This window comes from Oreochromis niloticus, linkage group LG11, assembly GCF_001858045.2.
Source record: "Oreochromis niloticus isolate F11D_XX linkage group LG11, O_niloticus_UMD_NMBU, whole genome shotgun sequence".
Lineage (NCBI taxonomy): Eukaryota > Metazoa > Chordata > Actinopteri > Cichliformes > Cichlidae > Oreochromis > Oreochromis niloticus.
Genome location: NC_031976.2, coordinates 28,642,594 through 28,659,929, shown reverse-complemented (window position 1 = coordinate 28,659,929; position 17,336 = coordinate 28,642,594). Strand labels below are relative to the sequence as shown.

The 17,336-nt window shown below is 38.8% G+C and overlaps 1 long non-coding RNA gene across 1 annotated transcript in view; it reads left to right on the top strand.

Moving 5' to 3' along the window:
- Window positions 1-4,180: 4,180 nt before the first annotated feature.
- LOC102081927 (hemicentin-1) overlaps window positions 4,181-17,336 on the top strand; it is a 69,943-nt gene continuing 56,787 nt past the window's right edge. The window contains exons 1-14 of the long non-coding RNA XR_003222075.1: window positions 4,181-4,286; window positions 4,376-4,419; window positions 4,814-4,890; window positions 5,149-5,490; window positions 5,656-5,967; window positions 7,062-7,394; window positions 7,550-7,861; window positions 8,956-9,288; window positions 9,444-9,755; window positions 10,850-11,182; window positions 11,338-11,649; window positions 12,743-13,075; window positions 13,231-13,542; window positions 14,637-14,969. This is a non-coding gene — a long non-coding RNA (hemicentin-1). The remainder of the gene's footprint in view (window positions 4,287-4,375; window positions 4,420-4,813; window positions 4,891-5,148; window positions 5,491-5,655; window positions 5,968-7,061; window positions 7,395-7,549; window positions 7,862-8,955; window positions 9,289-9,443; window positions 9,756-10,849; window positions 11,183-11,337; window positions 11,650-12,742; window positions 13,076-13,230; window positions 13,543-14,636; window positions 14,970-17,336) is intronic.

The window sequence follows — 17,336 nt, the reverse complement described above, 5'->3', positions numbered from 1 at the left end:
TTAGAGGAAAAGGTAGCAGCCATAACAAATGCACCAGAACCAACAAACGTCACTGAACTGAAGTCTTTTCTTGGTCTTCTAAATCAGTGGTCCCCAACCCCCGGGCCAAAAACGGTTGGGGACCGCTGTTCTAAATTACTACAGTCCATTTTCGGAAAATCCATCCACCATTCTTCAGCCTTTGCATTACCTGTTGAGAAAAGATGCTAAATGGATTTGGACCATGGAATGTGCAAAAGCATTCAAGGATGCAAAAAGTCTACTGCTGCAGAACAAAGTGTTGGTGCACTACAGCACAAATCTGCCATTGAAGTTAGCCTGCGATGCATCACCTTACGGATTTGGCACAGTCATCTCTCATGTCATGGAAAATGGAGAGGAAAGGCCGGTGGTTTTCGCATCAAGAACATTAACTGAAGCTGAGCGAAAGTATGCCCAGATAGAAAAAGAGGCCCTTGCCATAATTTTTGGAGTAAAGAAATTCCATAAATATCTGTATGGAAGGAAATTCACCCTCATAACAGATCATAAGCCACTGCTGGCTATACTGTCCCAACACTCGCTGCACTAAGAATGCAACGCTGGGCTCTTATTCTAATGGCATACAACTAGGACATTGAATACAGAAGATTTACCTCGGAATATGCCAGACAACATTGCAGAGGAGGGAAGTATCTTCTATTTCTCACATGTGGAAGAGCTACCAATAGTAGCTAAAGACACTGAGAGAGCAACCATGAAGGATCCAATCCTCAGCAAGGTCTGGAGCTACACCTTGAATGGGTGGCCGAGTTATATGCAAGACTAATCACTTAAGCCGTACTTTACACGCAGACACGAGCTGTCAGCAGAACAAGGATGTGTTCTTTGGGGACAACGGGTCATCATTCCACCAGTTTACCAACAGAAAGTGCTGGAAGACCTGCATCATGAACATCCAGGTATCTGTCGTATGAAAGCACTCACTCGCAGTTACCTGTGGTGGCCAGGCTGTGATGGTGATATACAAGAACTGGTTCAAAGCTGCTCAGTCTGTCAGGCTGTACAGAAGTCACCACCCGTTGCACCACTCCATCCATGGAAGTGGCCTGAGAGAGTTTGGCAACGGATTCAAATTGATTTCGCTGAAAAAGGCAAGCAGTACATTTTAGTTGTCATTGACAGTCATTCAAAATGGTTGGAAGTGTTCCCGATGCCATCCATTACCTCACACAACACCATTGAGGTTTTGAGAGGGTTATTTGCTTCTTATGGACTTCCAGAAGAGCTTGTTTCAGACAATGGACCTCAACTTGTGTCAAAGGAATTCAGTTTTTGCAGTTAAATGGGATCAGACACACAGCTGTTCCTGCCTACTAGTGGTGTGCGATACTGCATATTTTGGTATCGATCCGATACCAAGTAAATACGGGCCAGTATCGCCGATACCAATACCGATACCGATACTTTTCAATAAATAAGGTGGATGCCTCATTGAATTGCTAAATCGCAATTAATTTTCATGACCTTGAGTGTTTTTTGTGATTTTTCCTTTTGTATTATTAATTACTTAAAATCCGGGACATAATTAGGAGAAATAATTAATTTATAATTAAATAAAAAATGCTTTATTATTGTGGCGGCCGTGGTCTGCGATGCTGCTGCAGGTGAGATGGACTCACCTTCATTGCATCTACAATCATGCCTCACCGGCTTAAAACCTGTGCGCTGCTTGTGCTGTTGTTGTTTTTGGTGTTGATGTGTACAGCTGGTAGCAGGAGGGCTGCAGCCGTTTAATGTAGGCTACTGTTACAGCAACCGTGTGATCACTGTAAGGGTGGACAGCGCGCGGCTCGGGGTGAGCCGGAGGCTGGCGCGCCAGCGGGACCTGCCAAGCTGGAGATGGAGGTCGAGGTGCGCGGGGGTCCTGCCTGAGGGCGGCATGCTGTCCGCTTCAGCCGTCTGCCCAGCTGCCTCTGAGCCCCGGCTCACTTCCACTCCTGCTCCGCCGCCTCTGCTTGCCATATGGGTGGCCATCAGGCCAGCTCCCGGGCTTCCACTGGAGGCGCGGGCGACCGCCAGAGTGGACACTTCCCCGTCGCTGGGCCGGGGCATGGGGCGCCGACGGTCCGGGCCGATTCCCTCGCCTGCTCGCGGGTGGGGTGAAGCGGGCAAGGGGTATGTGGCAGGGCGTGTTCTGCGATGCCGCTGCAGGTTTGGTGGTGGTGATGTGTACGGCTGCCAGCGGGAGAGCTGCAGCCGTTGAATGTACTATTACAGCAACCGTGGGATTATTGTAAGAATAAATGATGCGCGAAGCATGAAAATGCCATCGGGTCTGCCGTGGTGGCGATCTTTTTTTTTTTTCTTTTTTTTTTAAATCTTAAGTGCACGCAAACCAGTAAACAAATTAAAACAAATACTGTTGATAAACTATAATACAAAAATGAAAATGAAAATTCTCAACAACAAAAACAATATATATTATTAATATGTAAACAACTTAACAACCCCCAAAGTGTCTAAGTCACGTGACATGTCAGCGCAACACCGAAACATAAGAGGGGGGGGGAGCAAAGTGTGCATGCTCTCCGGTGTCACAGGAGCGGCGAGTCCAGCGACCTGGCTGTTTCGTTTTTGGCGAAAGCACAGCGTAGCAAACAAGCAGAACTCAAAGTAAAGAATCGATCTAACCAGGCTAGTATCGATCCGATCCCGATCCCGACTTGGGATCGATACTATCGATATTTGGATCGATCCGCCCACCACTACTGCCTACCATCCTGCATCAACCGGGGCAGCAGAGAGGTCAGTACAAATCCTGAAACGATCACTGATGAAAAATGTGCTGTAAGCAGATGGTAAGGCCACATTGCCACTCAGTCATCGGTTGGCAAACTTCCTTATCATGTGTCTGTGAAGGTTCTCAGTCATCCAGGTCATCGTAGTCTAAGGAGCTTGGAAGGAAAAGCGTCTGGACTTCTTTGAGTTGCTTGAAGACGTTTCACCTCTCATCCGAGAAGCTTCTTCAGTTCTAAGGGTCAATTGGTGGGGAGTCCCAGATTTAAACCCAGTGGGAGTTTCCCCCCCAAAGAGGGACAAAGGACCCCCTGATGATCCTCTACCTAATCACATGAGCCAAGGTGTGAAAGCGGGTGGGGGTCCTAATCAGCCAGGGTTTTGGGTGAGCTCATTGTGAAACCTGGCCCCACCATATCATGTGATTTCCTGAGGTCAGATGGCCCAGGATGTGAGTGGGCGTTAAGGCGTCTGGGAAGGGATCTTAAAACTGGATTATAGATGGCAGACAGTTGGTGTCGTAAACCACCACCTCTGTTCAAAGATGGTCGCTCACAGTGGACGTTAGAACTGAAGAAGCTTCTCGGATGAGAAGTGAAACGTCTTCAAGCAACTCAAAGAAGTCCAGACGCTTTTCTTTCCAAGCTCCGTAGACTTCCTTATCATGTATCGCAGTACACCGCACACTGTGACGGGTCGTACACCAGCAGAGTTGTTCCTGAAACGTCAGATATGGACTCGCTTCAGCCTGCTGAAGCCTGAACTAAGAAGACACATTGAACAGAAACAGTCTGAGCAGAAGCGACAACATGATTACAGAACCCAACCTGTTCGTGTTTTTTCGGAGGGAGATGCTGTGCGTATCCGACACTTCGGGGGGGGGGAATTATGTTTTAGTTATTTTACTGCCAGTTATTTTAGAAGTGAACAGTTAATAATAAAAGTAATGGCTACATTTGTTAATTTGTTCGGGGGGAGCAGTAAAGTACACTCTTTAAAGGGTTGCTTATTTCAATTACAAATCTAAAAGGGGAGGAATGCAATAGAGTGAATTGTTGCCCCCCAGTGGTAAAATACAGAAGTGCCTGTTACAGGGCTAGTTCTTGGTTGACCAACATATAACAACAAAAGGGTAGTTTGTGCACAGCTAAAAAAACAACAAGTTAGTGTGTGATGTCTTGCTGTTCAATAAAGCACCTATCCACGTCCTTCTGTACTGATCTTTTCAAAGACCCTAATCCAGAATATCACAATTACTTTATTCCTTCAGCCAATTACTACAAAGCCAAATAGTGAACATTATTACTAAGCGAATAGAAATGCTTACAGCACATTCAAATCATGTTCAAAAAAGAAGGTGGTACTGTTAACAGCTACTTCTGGTAAAAGCATATCTAATATTAACACTCGTACTTTTGTGTTATTTCCTCTTTTTACATCGCTTCCTGAACAGTTCTTAAAAAACCTCACATATGTAGAAATGACTTCTCTATGAAACTCGTAAGAATGTAAGTTTTTATATCTTAAATATGAGAGAAATATCAAAGTTTTATGCAAAGCTAACATTTCTATCATTCTTTGATTCACTGTGATTTAGATTAAACATCATATTTGTCGAGGAAAAAGTTCCACAGGAAAAAGGTGAAGGATTTTCTTTTTCTCTCGTCTATCATGTTTATGAACATAACTTTTTGAAATAAGAGCTATACGCTGGTATCTTACCAGATTTTTTGAGGTTGAATAATTATCCTCGTAGTGACAGTAGTTACATGCGAATGCTGGGCTTTGCAAAATTACCATTACTGTCATAGTCACATATTATAAAGAGAATAATGAGCCCTGTTACTGAGTGTAAAATATGTGCTATACTACACTGTTATGTAGAGCTAACGCGCTAAAAATATTCTCAAAGATCATTTGAGAGTTTTAACATAATACATTAAAAAAAAAGATTACTTCACTTTTCACCATAACAGCTTTTCACTGGTAATGTTTAACAAATAATCATGTAAATTGTTTCATGTGCAAACTTCAGACTCCTTTAAACTTCACTTTTTTGTAAGAAGATGGCTGGAACTCTGACTTTTCTTCTCATTAGTTCTCTGCTGCAGGGTGAGTGAAAGAAAATCAGCATTACGTAAAGATTATTGTGCAAAGATGATTATTTAACATGAAACATCTACTAAACTACAAATGGTGTCCATTTATTAGATATTTAACAGTAAAAATATTTAGCATTTGTACCTGAATTAAACACTGAAGTCCTAGCAGCAGTGATAACTCTGGATAAAGGCTACTATAATTAAAACTACTGTTGCTGTAACTTACTGTTTGCATTTCTTTTTTACAATTCATTGTGTTGTGTTTCAGGTGCTCTGTGTAGAACGTTCAACATCAGTATGCCACAGAATATAAATGTTTTGAGAGGATCCTGTGTGACCATCCCCTGCTCCTTTGATGTAGAAAGCAGATTTGAAGATAACTTAGATGATACATGCAAAGCATATTGGAGCGATTCACCTTTATTTAGCAGTAGAAATGCAAAACTAAAGCCAACTAAAGAAATGACAGGAGACTTAAAAAAGAAAGACTGCACCACAACTTTCAATAATGCAGATTTTCTTCAAAGTACTAAATATTACTTCAGACTGGAGTGTAATAATGCACTGAAATACATTTTTTCACAAGCTGGTGTAGATATTTCATTCATAGGTAAGTTTTTATATCCATATAACGATAATTCATGTGAATAAATGACACTTGTCAAGCTGCTTTGACTTCATTGTGAATCCGCTGGATTCTACTCAGCATATAAAAACCTGAAAGGAATTGGTGCTCATTTGTTTATTGACTGATGAAAATATTTCTTCCCACCAGATGTTCCTCCTTCACCGACTCTGACTCCATCCACACTGGAGGTGAAGGAGGGAACCTCAGTGAGTCTGACGTGCTCTGCTCCAGCTCCATGTTGGTCTCATCCTCCAGCTCTGACATGGAGCCCTAACCTGGGTCAGAGTCAGGAGACACTGCAGGAGAATCAGGACAAAACTAAAGTCAAGACCTCTGTTATGAATTTCACTGCTTCTCACCTCCATCATGGAAATAAAATCTCCTGCACTGCTGTTTACCAGAAACAAGATGGCAGCCCTGATGTCACTGCTGAAACAAGTTTAACTCCTGATATTTCAAGTGAGTTTATTTGTCCTCTACCATAAATAATGTCACTGCTATTGACTTACTTTTCTTGACTTTGTTCAAATTAGAAATAAAACAGCTCGTAACGTAATGATTTTAGTTATTCTGCAGTCATGACTCCTCTGGGATTTGCAAAACATAATGGAAGACTTAAGCTCCTAAATGTTGATAAATATACAAACTTTTCCTTTTAAATTGATTTCCTTGATGTATGATTGTCTTAATGATTAAAGTGAACTGCAGGTCTTCTTTTCTGAGAATACATGACCTAAAATTTCCAGTGAAACATACAATTTCCAAGCAATATTGTTTACTTCTGTAGGAACTCTCTAATACTGGCTTAGAATAAAACAATGCTACATGTAATGAGTCACATTTGACAATTTTTTAAAGTTTAAACTACAATTTTTATTTGTTGTCATATTAACATATAGGGTTTTTGGACATTTTTTATTAGTTATTTCACTTTACGCATGTGTTTGTATACGTTTTTAATTTCACTCTGGTGCTCAAACTGGAAAGTAGAATTGCAGAGCAGTTTTCCTTTTGTCACTTGGCTTTATGGTCTGTAATGGCATGTTCCATTAACAATTCAGTCAGAATGCAAAAGAAGCTGTGATGTCTGTCTTTCATAATATTAAAGTGAACAAATTACCTTTCAATTTCGTTAATATTCCTACTTTATTGTGTACATACCTGACTATTATCCAAACAGAATTCTATTAGTATGATTGAATGGGGACACTGTGTACTGTGTGGAGTTTGCATGTTCTTGCTGTCTGATTGGCTTCTGTCACGGCACTCTGGCTTCCTCCCACAGTTCAGAGACGTGCACAGGGTTTGGTTAACTAGTGATTGTAAACTGCCCGGACTTGAGTATATGAGTGTGAATGGATATCTGTCTCTATATGTTAGTTCAGCAACAGATTAGCGACTGGTGCAGGGTGTATCTTGCCTCCTGCCACATGCCAACTGGGACATGTTCCAGCTCCCTAGCAACCCTGAACTGGAGAAGCAGAAAAAATGGAATCGACTGTAGTACAATATACCAATGATTGTAATGACATTAAAAACAGTATCTGTTTCAGGTGGAACGTGGGGAATCAAGATGCCACAGAATATAAATGTCATGAGTGGAACTTGTGTGACCATCCCCTGCTTCTTTGATGTAGCCAGCAATCACAAAATTAACTTAGATGATACATGCAAAGCATATTGGAGTGATTCACTTCCATTTAACAGTGAAAATGCAAAACTAAAACCAACTAAAGACATGACAGGAGACTTAACAAAGAAAGACTGCACCACAACTTTCAATAATGCAAGTCTTCTTCAAAGTACTAAATATTACTTCAGACTGGAGTGTGATAATGCACTGAAATACACTTTTTCACAAACTGGTGTAAATATTTCATCCATAGGTAAGTTTTTATATCCATATATAGACAATTCATGTGAATAAATGACACTAGTCAAGCTGCTTTGACTTGATTGTGAATTCAATAGATTTTACACAGCATATAAAAACCTAAAATGAATTACTGCTCATTTGTTTATTGACTGATCTTTTTGCCAGATGATCCTCCCTCTCTGACTTTGACTCCATCCACACTGGAGGTGAAGGAGGGAACCTCAGTGAGTCTGACGTGCTCTGCTCCAGCTCCATGTTGGTCTCATCCTCCAGCTCTGACATGGAGCCCTAACCTGGGTCAGAGTCAGGAGACACTACAGGAGCATCAGGACAAAACTAAAGTCAAGACCTCTGTTCTGAGTTTCACTGCTTCTCACCTCCATCATGGAAATAAAATCTCCTGCACTGCTGTTTACCAGAAACAAGATGGCAGCCCTGATGTCACTGCTGAAACAAGTTTAACTCCTGATATTTCAAGTGAGTTTATTTGTCCTCTACCATAAATAATGTCACTGCTATTGACTTACTTTTCTTGACTTTGTTCAAATTAGACATAAAACAGCTCGTAACGTAATGATTTTAGTTATTCTGCAGTCATGACTCCTCTGGGATTTGCAAAACATAATGGAAGACTTAAGCTCCTAAATGTTGATAAATATACAAACTTTTCCTTTTAAATTGATTTCCTTGATGTATGATTGTCTTAATGATTAAAGTGAACTGCAGGTCTTCTTTTCTGAGAATACATGACCTAAAATTTCCAGTGAAACATACAATTTCCAAACAATATTGTTTACTTCTGTAGGAACTCTCTAATACTGGCTTAGAATAAAACAATGCTACATGTAATGAGTCACATTTGACAATTTTTTAAAGTTTAAACTACAATTTTTATTTGTTGTCATATTAACATATAGGGTTTTTGGACATTTTTTATTAGTTATTTCACTTTACGCATGTGTTTGTATACGTTTTTAATTTCACTCTGGTGCTCAAACTGGAAAGTAGAATTGCAGAGCAGTTTTCCTTTTGTCACTTGGCTTTATGGTCTGTAATGGCATGTTCCATTAACAATTCAGTCAGAATGTAAAAGAAGCTGTGATGTCTGTCTTTCATAATATTAAAGTGAACAAATTACCTTTCAATTTCGTTAATATTCCTACTTTATTGTGTACATACCTGACTATTATCCAAACAGAATTCTATTAGTATGATTGAATGGGGACACTGTGTACTGTGTAGAGTTTGCATGTTCTTCCCGTCTGATTGGGTTCTGTCAGGGCACTCTGGCTTCCTCCCACAGTTCAGAGACGTGCACAGGGTTTGGTTAACTAGTGATTGTAAACTGCCCGGACTTGAGTATATGAGTGTGAATGGATATCTGTCTCTATATGTTAGTTCAGCAACAGATTAGCGACTGGTGCAGGGTGTATCTTGCCTCCTGCCACATGCCAACTGGGACATGTTCCAGCTCCCTAGCAACCCTGAACTGGAGAAGCAGAAAAAATGGAATCGACTGTAGTACAATATACCAATGATTGTAATGACATTAAAAACAGTATCTGTTTCAGGTGGAACGTGGGGAATCAAGATGCCACAGAATATAAATGTCATGAGTGGAACCTGTGTGACCATCCCCTGCTTCTTTGATGTAGCCAGCAATCACAAAATTAACTTAGATGATACATGCAAAGCATATTGGAGTGATTCACTTCCATTTAACAGTGAAAATGCAAAACTAAAACCAACTAAAGACATGACAGGAGACTTAACAAAGAAAGACTGCACCACAACTTTCAATAATGCAAGTCTTCTTCAAAGTACTAAATATTACTTCAGACTGGAGTGTGATAATGCACTGAAATACACTTTTTCACAAACTGGTGTAAATATTTCATCCATAGGTAAGTTTTTATATCCATATATAGACAATTCATGTGAATAAATGACACTAGTCAAGCTGCTTTGACTTGATTGTGAATTCAATAGATTTTACACAGCATATAAAAACCTAAAATGAATTACTGCTCATTTGTTTATTGACTGATCTTTTTGCCAGATGATCCTCCCTCTCTGACTTTGACTCCATCCACACTGGAGGTGAAGGAGGGAACCTCAGTGAGTCTGACGTGCTCTGCTCCAGCTCCATGTTGGTCTCATCCTCCAGCTCTGACATGGAGCCCTAACCTGGGTCAGAGTCAGGAGACACTACAGGAGCATCAGGACAAAACTAAAGTCAAGACCTCTGTTCTGAGTTTCACTGCTTCTCACCTCCATCATGGAAATAAAATCTCCTGCACTGCTGTTTACCAGAAACAAGATGGCAGCCCTGATGTCACTGCTGAAACAAGTTTAACTCCTGATATTTCAAGTGAGTTTATTTGTCCTCTACCATAAATAATGTCACTGCTATTGACTTACTTTTCTTGACTTTGTTCAAATTAGACATAAAACAGCTCGTAACGTAATGATTTTAGTTATTCTGCAGTCATGACTCCTCTGGGATTTGCAAAACATAATGGAAGACTTAAGCTCCTAAATGTTGATAAATATACAAACTTTTCCTTTTAAATTGATTTCCTTGATGTATGATTGTCTTAATGATTAAAGTGAACTGCAGGTCTTCTTTTCTGAGAATACATGACCTAAAATTTCCAGTGAAACATACAATTTCCAAACAATATTGTTTACTTCTGTAGGAACTCTCTAATACTGGCTTAGAATAAAACAATGCTACATGTAATGAGTCACATTTGACAATTTTTTAAAGTTTAAACTACAATTTTTATTTGTTGTCATATTAACATATAGGGTTTTTGGACATTTTTTATTAGTTATTTCACTTTACGCATGTGTTTGTATACGTTTTTAATTTCACTCTGGTGCTCAAACTGGAAAGTAGAATTGCAGAGCAGTTTTCCTTTTGTCACTTGGCTTTATGGTCTGTAATGGCATGTTCCATTAACAATTCAGTCAGAATGCAAAAGAAGCTGTGATGTCTGTCTTTCATAATATTAAAGTGAACAAATTACCTTTCAATTTCGTTAATATTCCTACTTTATTGTGTACATACCTGACTATTATCCAAACAGAATTCTATTAGTATGATTGAATGGGGACACTGTGTACTGTGTAGAGTTTGCATGTTCTTCCCGTCTGATTGGGTTCTGTCAGGGCACTCTGGCTTCCTCCCACAGTTCAGAGACGTGCACAGGGTTTGGTTAACTAGTGATTGTAAACTGCCCGGACTTGAGTATATGAGTGTGAATGGATATCTGTCTCTATATGTTAGTTCAGCAACAGATTAGCGACTGGTGCAGGGTGTATCTTGCCTCCTGCCACATGCCAACTGGGACATGTTCCAGCTCCCTAGCAACCCTGAACTGGAGAAGCAGAAAAAATGGAATCGACTGTAGTACAATATACCAATGATTGTAATGACATTAAAAACAGTATCTGTTTCAGGTGGAACGTGGGGAATCAAGATGCCACAGAATATAAATGTCATGAGTGGAACCTGTGTGACCATCCCCTGCTTCTTTGATGTAGCCAGCAATCACAAAATTAACTTAGATGATACATGCAAAGCATATTGGAGTGATTCACTTCCATTTAACAGTGAAAATGCAAAACTAAAACCAACTAAAGACATGACAGGAGACTTAACAAAGAAAGACTGCACCACAACTTTCAATAATGCAAGTCTTCTTCAAAGTACTAAATATTACTTCAGACTGGAGTGTGATAATGCACTGAAATACACTTTTTCACAAACTGGTGTAAATATTTCATCCATAGGTAAGTTTTTATATCCATATATAGACAATTCATGTGAATAAATGACACTAGTCAAGCTGCTTTGACTTGATTGTGAATTCAATAGATTTTACACAGCATATAAAAACCTAAAATGAATTACTGCTCATTTGTTTATTGACTGATCTTTTTGCCAGATGATCCTCCCTCTCTGACTTTGACTCCATCCACACTGGAGGTGAAGGAGGGAACCTCAGTGAGTCTGACGTGCTCTGCTCCAGCTCCATGTTGGTCTCATCCTCCAGCTCTGACATGGAGCCCTAACCTGGGTCAGAGTCAGGAGACACTGCAGGAGAATCAGGACAAAACTAAAGTCAAGACCTCTGTTATGAGTTTCACTGCTTCTCACCTCCATCATGGAAATAAAATCTCCTGCACTGCTGTTTACCAGAAACAAGATGGCAGCCCTGATGTCACTGCTGAAACAAGTTTAACTCCTGATATTTCAAGTGAGTTTATTTGTCCTCTACCATAAATAATGTCACTGCTATTGACTTACTTTTCTTGACTTTGTTCAAATTAGACATAAAACAGCTCGTAACGTAATGATTTTAGTTATTCTGCAGTCATGACTCCTCTGGGATTTGCAAAACATAATGGAAGACTTAAGCTCCTAAATGTTGATAAATATACAAACTTTTCCTTTTAAATTGATTTCCTTGATGTATGATTGTCTTAATGATTAAAGTGAACTGCAGGTCTTCTTTTCTGAGAATACATGACCTAAAATTTCCAGTGAAACATACAATTTCCAAGCAATATTGTTTACTTCTGTAGGAACTCTCTAATACTGGCTTAGAATAAAACAATGCTACATGTAATGAGTCACATTTGACAATTTTTAAAGTTTAAACTACAATTTTTATTTGTTGTCATATTAACATATAGGGTTTTTGGACATTTTTTTTTAGTTATTTCACTTTACACATGTGTTTGTATACATTTTTAATTTCACTCTGGTCCTCAAACTGGAAAGCAGAATTGCAGAGCAGTTTTCCTTTTGTCACTTGGCTTTATGGTCTGTAATGGCATGTTCCATTAACAATTCAGTCAGAATGTAAAAGAAGCTGTGATGTCTGTCTTTCATAATATTAAAGTGAACAAATTACCTTTCAATTTCGTTAATATTCTTATTTTATTGTGTACATACCTGACTATTATCCAAACAGAATTCTATTAGTATGATTGAATGGGGACACTGTGTACTGTGTGGAGTTTGCATGTTCTTCCCGTCTGATTGGGTTCTGTCAGGGCACTCTGGCTTCCTCCCACAGTTCAGAGACGTGCACAGGGTTTGGTTAACTAGTGATTGTAAACTGCCCGGACTTGAGTATATGAGTGTGAATGGATATCTGTCTCTATATGTTAGTTCAGCAACAGATTAGCGACTGGTGCAGGGTGTATCTTGCCTCCTGCCACATGCCAACTGGGACATGTTCCAGCTCCCTAGCAACCCTGAACTGGAGAAGCAGAAAAAATGGAATCGACTGTAGTACAATATACCAATGATTGTAATGACATTAAAAGCAGTATCTGTTTCAGGTGGAACGTGGGGAATCAAGATGCCACAGAATATAAATGTCATGAGTGGAACCTGTGTGACCATCCCCTGCTTCTTTGATGTAGACAGAAATCACAAAATTAATTTAGATGATTCATGCAAAGCATATTGGAGTGACTCAACTTCATTTAACAGTGAAAATGCAAAACTAAAACCAACTAAAGACATGACAGGAGACTTAACAAAGAAAGACTGCACCACAACTTTCAATAATGCAAGTCTTCTTCAAAGTACTAAATATTACTTCAGACTGGAGTGTGATAATGCACTGAAATACACTTTTTCACAAACTGGTGTAAATATTTCATCCATAGGTAAGTTTTTATATCCATATATAGACAATTCATGTGAATAAATGACACTAGTCAAGCTGCTTTGACTTGATTGTGAATTCAATAGATTTTACACAGCATATAAAAACCTGAAAGGAATTACTGCTCATTTGTTTATTGACTGATCTTTTTGCCAGATGTTCCTCCCTCTCTGACTTTGACTCCATCCACACTGGAGGTGAAGGAGGGAACCTCAGTGAGTCTGACGTGCTCTGCTCCAGCTCCATGTTGGTCTCATCCTCCAGCTCTGACATGGACCCCTAACCTGGGTCAGAGTCAGGAGACACTGCAGGAGAATCAGGACAAAACTAAAGTCAAGACCTCTGTTATGAATTTCACTGCTTCTCACCTCCATCATGGAAATAAAATCTCCTGCACTGCTGTCTACCAGAAAGAAGATGGTAGCCCTGATGTCACTGCTGAAACAAGTTTAACTCCTGATATTTCAAGTAAGTTTATTTGTGCTCTAATATAAAAAATGTCACTGCTATTGACTTACTTTTCTTGACTTTGTTCAAATTAGACATAAAACAGCTTGTAACGTAATGATTTTAGTTATTCTGCAATCATGACTCCTCTGGGATTTGCAAAACATAATGGAAGACTTAAGCTCCTAAATGTTGATAAATATACAAACTTTTCCTTTTAAATTGATTTCCTTGATGTATGATTGTCTTAATGATTAAAGTGAACTGCAGGTCTTCTTTTCTGAGAATACATGACCTAAAATTTCCAGTGAAACATATAATTTCCAAACAATATTGTTTACTTCTGTAGGAACTCTCTAATACTGGCTTAGAATAAAACAATGCTACATGTAATGAGTCACATTTGACAATTTTTTAAAGTTTGAACTACAATTTTTATTTGTTGTCATATTAACATATAGTTTTTTTGGACGTTATTTATTAATTGTTTCACTTTACGCATGTGTTTGTATATGTTTTTAATTTCACTCTGGTGCTCAAACTGGAAAGTAGAATTGCAGAGCAGTTTTCCTTTTGTCACTTGGCTTTATGGTCTGTAATGGCATGTTCCATTAACAATTCAGTCAGAATGTAAAAGAAGCTGTGATGTCTGTCTTTCATAATATTAAAGTGAACAAATTACCTTTCAATTTCGTTAATATTCCTACTTTATTGTGTACATACCTGACTATTATCCAAACAGAATTCTATTAGTATGATTGAATGGGGACACTGTGTACTGTGTGGAGTTTGCATGTTCTTCCCGTCTGATTGGGTTCTGTCAGGGCACTCTGGCTTCCTCCCACAGTTCAGAGATGTGCACAGGGTTTGGTTAACTAGTGATTGTAAACTGCCCGGACTTGAGTATATGAGTGTGAATGGATATCTGTCTCTATATGTTAGTTCAGCAACAGATTAGCGACTGGTGCAGGGTGTATCTTGCCTCCTGCCACATGCCAACTGGGACATGTTCCAGCTCCCTAGCAACCCTGAACTGGAGAAGCAGAAAAAATGGAATCGACTGTAGTACAATATACCAATGATTGTAATGACATTAAAAACAGTATCTGTTTCAGGTGGAACGTGGGGAATCAAGATGCCACAGAATATAAATGTCATGAGTGGAACCTGTGTGACCATCCCCTGCTTCTTTGATGTAGCCAGCAATCACAAAATTAACTTAGATGATACATGCAAAGCATATTGGAGTGATTCACTTCCATTTAACAGTGGAAATGCAAAACTAAAACCAACTAAAGACATGACAGGAGACTTAACAAAGAAAGACTGCACCACAACTTTCAATAATGCAAGTCTTCTTCAAAGAAGTAAATATTACTTCAGACTGGAGTGTGATAATGCACTGAAATACACTTTTACACAAGCTGGTGTAGATATTTCATTCATAGGTAAGTTTTTATATCCATATAAAGACAATTCATGTGAATAAATGACACTAGTCAAGCTGCTTTGACTTTGACATTGTGAATTTATTGGATTTTACAAATTAATTGCTGCTCATTTGATTATTGACTGATGAAAATATTTCTTCCCACCACAAGATCCTCCTTCACCGACTCTGATTCCATCCCCACTGGAGGTGAAGGAGGGAGCCTCAGTTAGTCTGACGTGCTCTGCTCCAGCTCCAGCTCCATGTTGGTCTCATCCTCCAGCTCTGACATGGAGCCCTAACCTGGGTCAGAGTCAGGAGACACTACAGGAGAATCAGGACAAAACTAAAGTCAGGACCTCTGTTATGAATTTCACTGCTTCTCACCTCCATCATGGAAATAAAATCTCCTGCACTGCAGTCTACCAGAAACAAGATGGTAGCCCTGATGTCACTGCTGAAACAAGTTTAACTCCTGATATTTCAAGTGAGTTCATTTTTTCTCTTCTCAAATGAAATAAATAGTAATAACATATAAATAGTAGTAATGTCTTTAGTAATAAATGCAGTTATCTAGATCTGTTATTTATTCTCTCTAAGACTAAAACTACATTTAGTCACTCACATTTGACAGTTGCTTTTCACTTTAGTTTTCAGTTTCAGAGTTTCACTTACTATAGATTATCATGTATTTTCCCCAAGTTATGACATTTGTTTTGTGAAGACACAACCAGTAAAGCAGAATTATTAATATATATATATATATCCATATAACTGTTATGTGATGTGAGAATGAGGCCCCAGTTCCAGATGCCACAGATAGTAAATAAAAAAATAACCTTTGTTCAGGAAAAATACTTTGTAGCAGAAAAATCCCGATGGTAGCCGATAGTCTTTGAATGCAAACCAGGACAAATGTGAGTGAAAACAACAGTGAGAAAACCAATATTCAACAGTCCAATGCAACAAAGAAATGTGGGTAGATAGAGGCAATAAATACACACTCAGTAAATATGGATAATGAACACAACTGGGTAAAGTGGGACTGTAGCTCAGGGCTGGTGAGGTTGGTTGGCTTTTAGCTTAGGAGGGGTGGCTCGGGTGGGTGTAGCTCAGGGCTGTGCAGAGATGTTTAAAGGAGCGGGTGCTCAAAGTTAAAAAGGGGCACATAGAACCAGACTGAAGCCACACCCACCAACCATCAGGAATCTAATATGGAACATCATCATACTATATCACTGTCATCAGGTGGGGGACAGTGCAAAGAATAAAACTGTGAGAAATAAACTAGGCTCTGCCTGTGAATCACTCTTTGACCCTCTTCCATCTCCTCATCTCATCTATCACTCTCCACTTGCTGTCCATCTGACAACCAGGCACACTTTGCTATTGCATTAATCTATTATTTAATTATCCACACTTAACAACTCTTGCACCTAATCTATAATAAAGTAACGATAGAAAAATGTTATAGAACCAAGACATTGTGTTTATTATTGTTTTTATACTTGAATACCTTTGCAATGGAACAACTGGTACATGTGTTATTGATACTTGTGCTCTTTTTAATGTAGCTGATGAGAGATCCACTGTCTCACACAACTCCTTTTAACACTGTTTCCTCCTCATGTCCTTACAGGGCATGTCTGGACAATATCATATCATGAGTTATAATTTAAAAAATCTATACTCATATATATTATATAATCCAGCTCTAGTAGCTTATACTAAATGCCACTTTCCCATGGTAATACACTTTTCCATTATTTAGACATTTCTAGTTATCTACAGTTAGATCCTTGATAGCCAATCATTTTAGCACAGATTAGCACAGATTAGCACAGACTAAATATATCTCCATTTAGAACAAAACAATCTTAAGCAGTAAAACAAGACAATCTTTGCAGTGTGATTTACTGAAATAAAAATAAAAAGTCTGCACTGTCTGTGTTGGGCAATACATTATGTAGATCTCTTTTGTGCACAGGTTAAGACTATTTCAAAAGCAATAAAATGCTGCTGATATCAATAAGTACTGCAAGTAAGTATTTTCAGAAAGGAATTTCAAGAACATTCAAGTCTTCAGAGACAGACGGACATTTTTCTGCAAGGCTGAAAATGAGCTCGGACTCGAACATTCTAATCTGATTCAGCTTGAGATTCTTTGTATGTATCTCAAAATTAAATTATACTTTTTCTCAGAAATTGTAACAACACCCTAGTGTTTTCCATTTTTCTGACATTTCTGGTTATCTCCAGTAAGAATCCTTGATAGCCAAACATTGTAGCACAGATTAGCATAGTCTAAAAATATCCCCATTCATAACAAAACAACCTTCGGCAGTAAAACAAAACAATCTTTGCAGTGTTATTTTCTGAAATAAAA